This window comes from Cyprinodon tularosa, unplaced genomic scaffold, assembly GCF_016077235.1.
Source record: "Cyprinodon tularosa strain WSP-4 unplaced genomic scaffold, ASM1607723v1 ctg348, whole genome shotgun sequence".
NCBI classification, from domain to species: domain Eukaryota; kingdom Metazoa; phylum Chordata; class Actinopteri; order Cyprinodontiformes; family Cyprinodontidae; genus Cyprinodon; species Cyprinodon tularosa.
In genome coordinates this window covers 794657-800656 of record NW_024039061.1, presented here as the reverse complement: position 1 = coordinate 800656, position 6000 = coordinate 794657, and the positions used below count along the sequence as shown (strand labels likewise).

At 36.5% G+C, this 6000-nt stretch overlaps 1 protein-coding gene across 1 annotated transcript in view; it reads left to right on the top strand.

Moving 5' to 3' along the window:
• Positions 1-1789: 1789 nt before the first annotated feature.
• relt (RELT TNF receptor) overlaps positions 1790-6000 on the top strand; it is a 32310-nt gene continuing 28099 nt past the window's right edge. The window contains exon 1 of the mRNA XM_038294897.1: positions 1790-1940. The gene's annotated coding sequence lies outside the window, so the exon portion shown is untranslated. The remainder of the gene's footprint in view (positions 1941-6000) is intronic.

The following is a 6000-nucleotide window of genomic DNA, read 5'->3' as shown; positions in this document are numbered from 1 at the left end:
TATATTAATTTTTTATCAATTTTACATTAATTTTATATCAATTTCATATTAATTTTATATTAATTTTATATTAATTTTATATTAATTAAGGCGGGACTTCCGGTTTAATTAAGGCGGGACTTCCGGTTTAATTAAGGCGGGACTTCCGGCTGTCATTTTGGAATGTGGGCGTGGTTTCGAGTTTGATGAAAGGTGGTTCATATTGTTTTTTTTATGATACATTCTCTCTGAATGAACTACAGGAACCGTCTCTTCTCAAAACAAAAGTGCTTCCCTTACTTTATGGAAGCATGTTGACAGCTTAAATGCTCCACACTCAACTTTAACATTGAAATGTTAAAAGGAGAAAATATATACTCCTCAATAAATAAGGGTGACACACAAATATTGCTATCATTATAGATGAAATTATAGTAAAATCTTATGTCCTACATGTTGAAAGTCTATTCAACGGTGGTTTTAAAGAGCCAAACAGGATATCTTCTCTCCCTTTGACTGAATTAAATTTCTCTTCTTAAAAAAACATTGCAATTAAATGCGATTTTGTCTCCATCAAGCAGTGATATACCTTGAATATATCAAAAAGCAAAAACTGACATGGTAAAGGTTTGCCATAGCTGCCTTAAACCTGAACACAGTGTCACTTGTATAGCTTTTTTCCAGCTTTACTGAGCAGAACATTGAACTTAAACCCACTGACCCATAATGCCTTTCTTTGTAATATGACAGTACTTCAGTGTGTGTCTGAATGCAGGATGAACAGACGACATGCAAGCGCAGAAGGCCATCTTTCATGAAGACTCAAACATGCTCACAGTGGAGATCTGTAGGATGACTCAATGAGGCAGGACAAACACCAACACATGTCTTCTTCTGCGTCTCAGTAGAATGACTGATACTGCAAATTATTCACTTATAGAAACCCCTTTTAATGTCTTTATATCATGTGATCATTTTAGAACAAGATCTATTTTTAAAGTTTCACCTTAAGCACTGAAGAGAAAATATTTACACATTTTTAAGCCACTAGACTATTAAATTTTTAGCTTAGGCATGTTCTAGTCCCCCCAAGGATTAATTTATCTACTTAGAAACTCTATGAGGAAACAAGTGGAATTAGAGAATATGAACAGCTTCAACAATAAGAAAGCAATTTAATCCCAAAGCTTCCTGGATTGACTATTGTATTGCTATTCTATGTTTCATCTCAGTAAAACTTTTAAATTGTTTATGGAAAGACCCAAATATTGACCACAATGGTCATCTCTACAAAGTTAGTGTGAGCTAAGTATAAAATGTATTTAGAAATATATCAACTTTATTTTATTTATTACATTTTAAACGGTAGGTCAGAAGGTTAAGAAACAGTAAAACTTTTAAAAGTTTATTTATTCTTTTTTTGTTCTCCTTTTTTGGGGGGGCGGGGGGTGATATCACTTCCTTATGATTGTGGGAAATCTTTTTATCAATAATTATTTCTTATTTATATTAAACTTTTGAATAAATGCAATTTTAACATAAATTCCTGTTATGACAAACTGTAAGATTTCAATTTTTTTTTTTTTCCTGAGCTCCTTCTGTCTGTCAACTGCAAGCAGACTGTGACCTGCAGCCACCTCTCCTGGGAAAGATCCCGACCATCATGAGAGCGAACACGCGCACAGTGATGGGGGTTTCAGCTTGCAACCATGACGCACAGTGAGCTCACCGCCTGTAAGCCAGCTCAGCGTTTGTGTCCTCTCATTCACACACACACATGCACACACACACACAGAGCAGGGGGAGAAAGGGAGGTGGGATCCTCGCTTAACCGGCTTTGTGGTTTTCATCCCCCATCTAACAGCACCTGCCAGCTCAGCTCAGCCCATCGGAGCCGATGATGATGATGATTATGCTCCTTTTTTAATTGTTAATTTCAGCTACATTCATTCACCGATCGGGTAAGTTTATTGGGACACTCTATGGAATAAGAGGAAGCAGCTGCAGCAGGTAGTTAAGTTTCCTCCTGTGGGATGTTTGCGCGCCACAGAGCCTGCGCTCCAGCCCGGTGTCACCACTTTTACGCACTGTGGTGGTCTGACTTTCCTTTGGATTGCACGGTTTAAACAGCCAGTAGTGATAGTAATAGTGATGGTAAAAGGCTGGTATTTACACTTAGACTGAGGCGGTGACATTTGGCAGTTTATATATTTATTTTTTGTTTTTGTTTAATTATTTCAGGCGGTGATATAAAGTTGAGGAGTTTAGTGTTTGTAGTTTATATTTAATGCAGCTTGATTTTTTGTTTTAGTCACCCAAAAATAACTTAAATTTGCTTCATAAGAGACTTTCTTTTTATATTTTATTACCACACACAACTTGCTATATATATATATATTTTTTTTTTACTTTGTTAAACTGATATTGTAATAATATCGCTTTTTAATACCTTTCTATTTAAACTGTGCATTCAGGATGAAAGATAACAATCCCATTTACAACATGATGAAAATCAAGTACTGTAGCTAAATATTTGTGTGAAAAATAATAGTGATCAGGCAATAGAGATTGATGATGCTACAGCAAGGATGCATGTTGTTGGCCGTGATGCTAAACAGCAGGGGTACAGGAGAGGAAAGTATTGATGTAAAACTTTATCCGGTTCATAAGATCAAGTTTTATGCAGCAATTTATTTGGTGAGAAGGTAGTCAAGGGAAATGCTTGAGTTCAGTAGGTTAAATACCTTACAAACCAGTACCCAATGGAGTGAGATAAAAGCTGTTTGCAACATCATAAGCCTGAAATTCACCATGTCATACAACAATCAATCCAATGTGATCACACTAAAAAAAAACAAAAATGAAAAAAGATATAGATGAATACATGGATATAATGCTTTAAGTTAATCTATGGTTATTTTTTTCAACAACATATACATTAAACTTAAAGAGTTAATTTGAGCAAATACTAAAAACTTGCTGGATGGGAAGGAGAGAATATAAACACCCTATCCTTCATTTCACACAAAAGCAGACTATATACCATGGTTAGAGCATGGTTATATATATATATATATATATATATATATTTACTTACTGCTTGAGTTATCTGTAGTTACCATTCCATCACCAAAATCTTCTTTCTTTTTCCTCAACTATTACGTTTTTTCCTATAAATACAAGTTTTTATTTTATTTTATTTTATCTGTTCACTTCTTTTTTTTCTAATCAGTGGCTGAATGTTTCATGAGAGTTTTTGGTAGGGGAGGAATCAGTCTTCCCTTCTCGAGAGCTCAGTGACTTTATGTTTATACATGGTCCTTCCGGCAAAGGTGTGCACTCTAATCTGTTTTTCTTTTTAACCTATTAGTATCCACATATCTGTTTGACATAGGTTAAAAAAAAATGTTTCAGAAATTAAATGCAGTTTGTTAAAATAACTTTTTGGCTTATGCTTTAGCTGTTGACAGTTTTTATTAGGAGATTCAGAGACTCAGGGGGTAGAACAAACTTACAAAAGAACATCTGACATCACAAAGGTCATTAGGGTTACATTTAGATTATGAATCTGCACACTACTTTTAAATGTTAAATTCATATACATTATATACACAAATTACTTTGAGAATTACACTTATTTCCCACAAGATAATCTCCAATGAAAAAGTAAAGGTATCTTATAGTCCATCGGTATGGGATGTCCATGGTGTCGACCTCACTTGCTATGTGATCCTCGTCCTCCTCACTTTTTAATGATGGCCGTTGTCCAAACTTTAGACTAAATTTCAAGTTTCATTGGCTTAAGTGCATCTAAATAGGTTGAGTGAGTCATGCTGTAAAAACAACAAATATTTTTTAACAAATATATAAAAAACATCACTCTTGATGTCATAAATGTACTTTGTATTTCATCATCATTTTATACTACAGTGGTTTTGGCAGTGCTGACCCCAGTGAGTGCTCCGCGCTCATAATCCACCAGCAAGCGGCAGATGAGATTGTCATCTTTAGTAGAGGGCATCCATTGTCTGAATCCAAATTCCAACACACTTGTTTCAATAAGAGGCTTTCCACTGCTCTTCTCTCTCACACCTACACACATCTATAGCACATACACGATTACCGCACATCCATCAGCAGAGGGACTTCTACATTTTCACTGCAAAAGAAAAAAAAGTGTAATCAGATAAGTGTTTTTCTTAAAATAAGTGCATTTTTTTTTTACTGTGGAGTTGAGACAGCGAATTGAACAATGCACAATTTACATTCAAACAAAAAACTGCATTGTCTTATTGCACGTGATTATTATCACATATAATATAAGATGTTTATTGGTTTGTTTTAGCCTAATTAGAGAAAAATAATACATAACCATTTTCACAATATTTGAGCATGTTTATTGTAAATAAAAGCTCCTTTAGGCAATTTTGTATTTCAGGAAAGAGCGTCATCATCATGATATAATTTCATGACATTTGCTGAAACTGTTTTTTTTGGCTTTTAAATGTGTTTTGATTGATTATTTTGAAAATAATTCAGGAAGGAAGGATTTATCAGTTCTGATTAAGCTAAAACAGTCTGGGAGGGCAAAATGCTGCTTAGAAAGCTCTTTGCAAGCTGCAGGTTTACCATTTCGCTCACATTTTTTTGTCCACCTTCAGTCTGTTTGTTTTCTCTGGGAGGTTTGCTAGAGTGGATGTATTCTCTTCAGGCACTTCCCAGGGGTTTCCTCTTTGTGAGGACAGGAAAACCTCTAAAACATGTCTCCTGGACAGGTCCCGATTAGACGACCACCTCAACCATCTAGAGCTGTGACTCTATTTCAAGTTCTTCCAGTCTCTTAGGGGGAGCTTCAGCTGTATTGGTGACCGTAAATATAAATATTGAGGAGACGAGAGTGAATGGAAAAAAAGTCCCACCTTGGATAAACTCAACAAAAGGAAACATGGCTCTCATTACTGCAAATAAGTCCCAAATCCAACCATTTCTTGCACTATCCTGCAGTCAGTCGTTAAGAAAAGAACAAGACACTTGAACTCATCCATCTGAGGAGAAACTGACCTCTGACCTTGTGGGAGAAATCCCATCTCCTTCCTGGCTCAGACTTGGAAAAGTTGACTAAGGGTGTTCAGTAGATGTGAAATATTCTTTATAGTTGGAAGAAAAAATACTTAAGAGCCATTCTCAGAAAAATCAGAATTCCAAAAAGGATTAGAAAATTTCACAAAAGACATCATAAGTGGCATACACAGACTAAAACAAAGTCTGTGTATGCTGTGTATGCTGATGTATGATTATACACACACCCTAAAACACTTATTCTGCTTCAGCTACTTCCCTTTAATGGAGCTTTAAAGAAAGTAGTCCTTATCCACCATATCTATGGCTTAGGGTTTGTTTTAACATTCTTTTATCTTCTTTGCTATCCTTAAATGAAGACAGAATTTGTAGAGGATCATAAACTATTTGCAATGCCTCACCGCTGCCTGAGCGCGTGCAAGGGCATGCAGCAGTCAAAGACTTGACTTAAGCTCAAATTAAGCCTGTCATCTGTCTCCACCATCTTTGAAACTTAGTGGCTAGGAATTCTGCCCCACATCTATCCATGCCAGAGCTCCAGCTGCCTGCCTCTCAACTGTCTGCCAGGCTTTTGTGCCAAAAGAAATTCCCCCTACGCTACCAGTCACAGATCCTGATCCAAACTTGCTCAGTCAGCATCCACGCATGGAGAATGGTTGGATAATTATGGGGGGGTTCAACATGAACAGACGCCGCCATGAGCGTGCAGACAAGCCCAAGCCTCCTGACATTCTTACTCATGCGGGACACATGAAAGCTTGATTAAACATCAACTGTTGCACATAAAGATGTTGCATCCTTCCCCTTTCTATACAGCCCGTAGGCAACAGGTCGTTCTGCAGAGGGTCTCCATCTTACTTCTTTGAAAGTCATGCTGTGAAAAATGAGTCACTTCCAGGATGTCTCTGCTCTTTTGTAACTAAAGTTTTATCCACGCCGAGT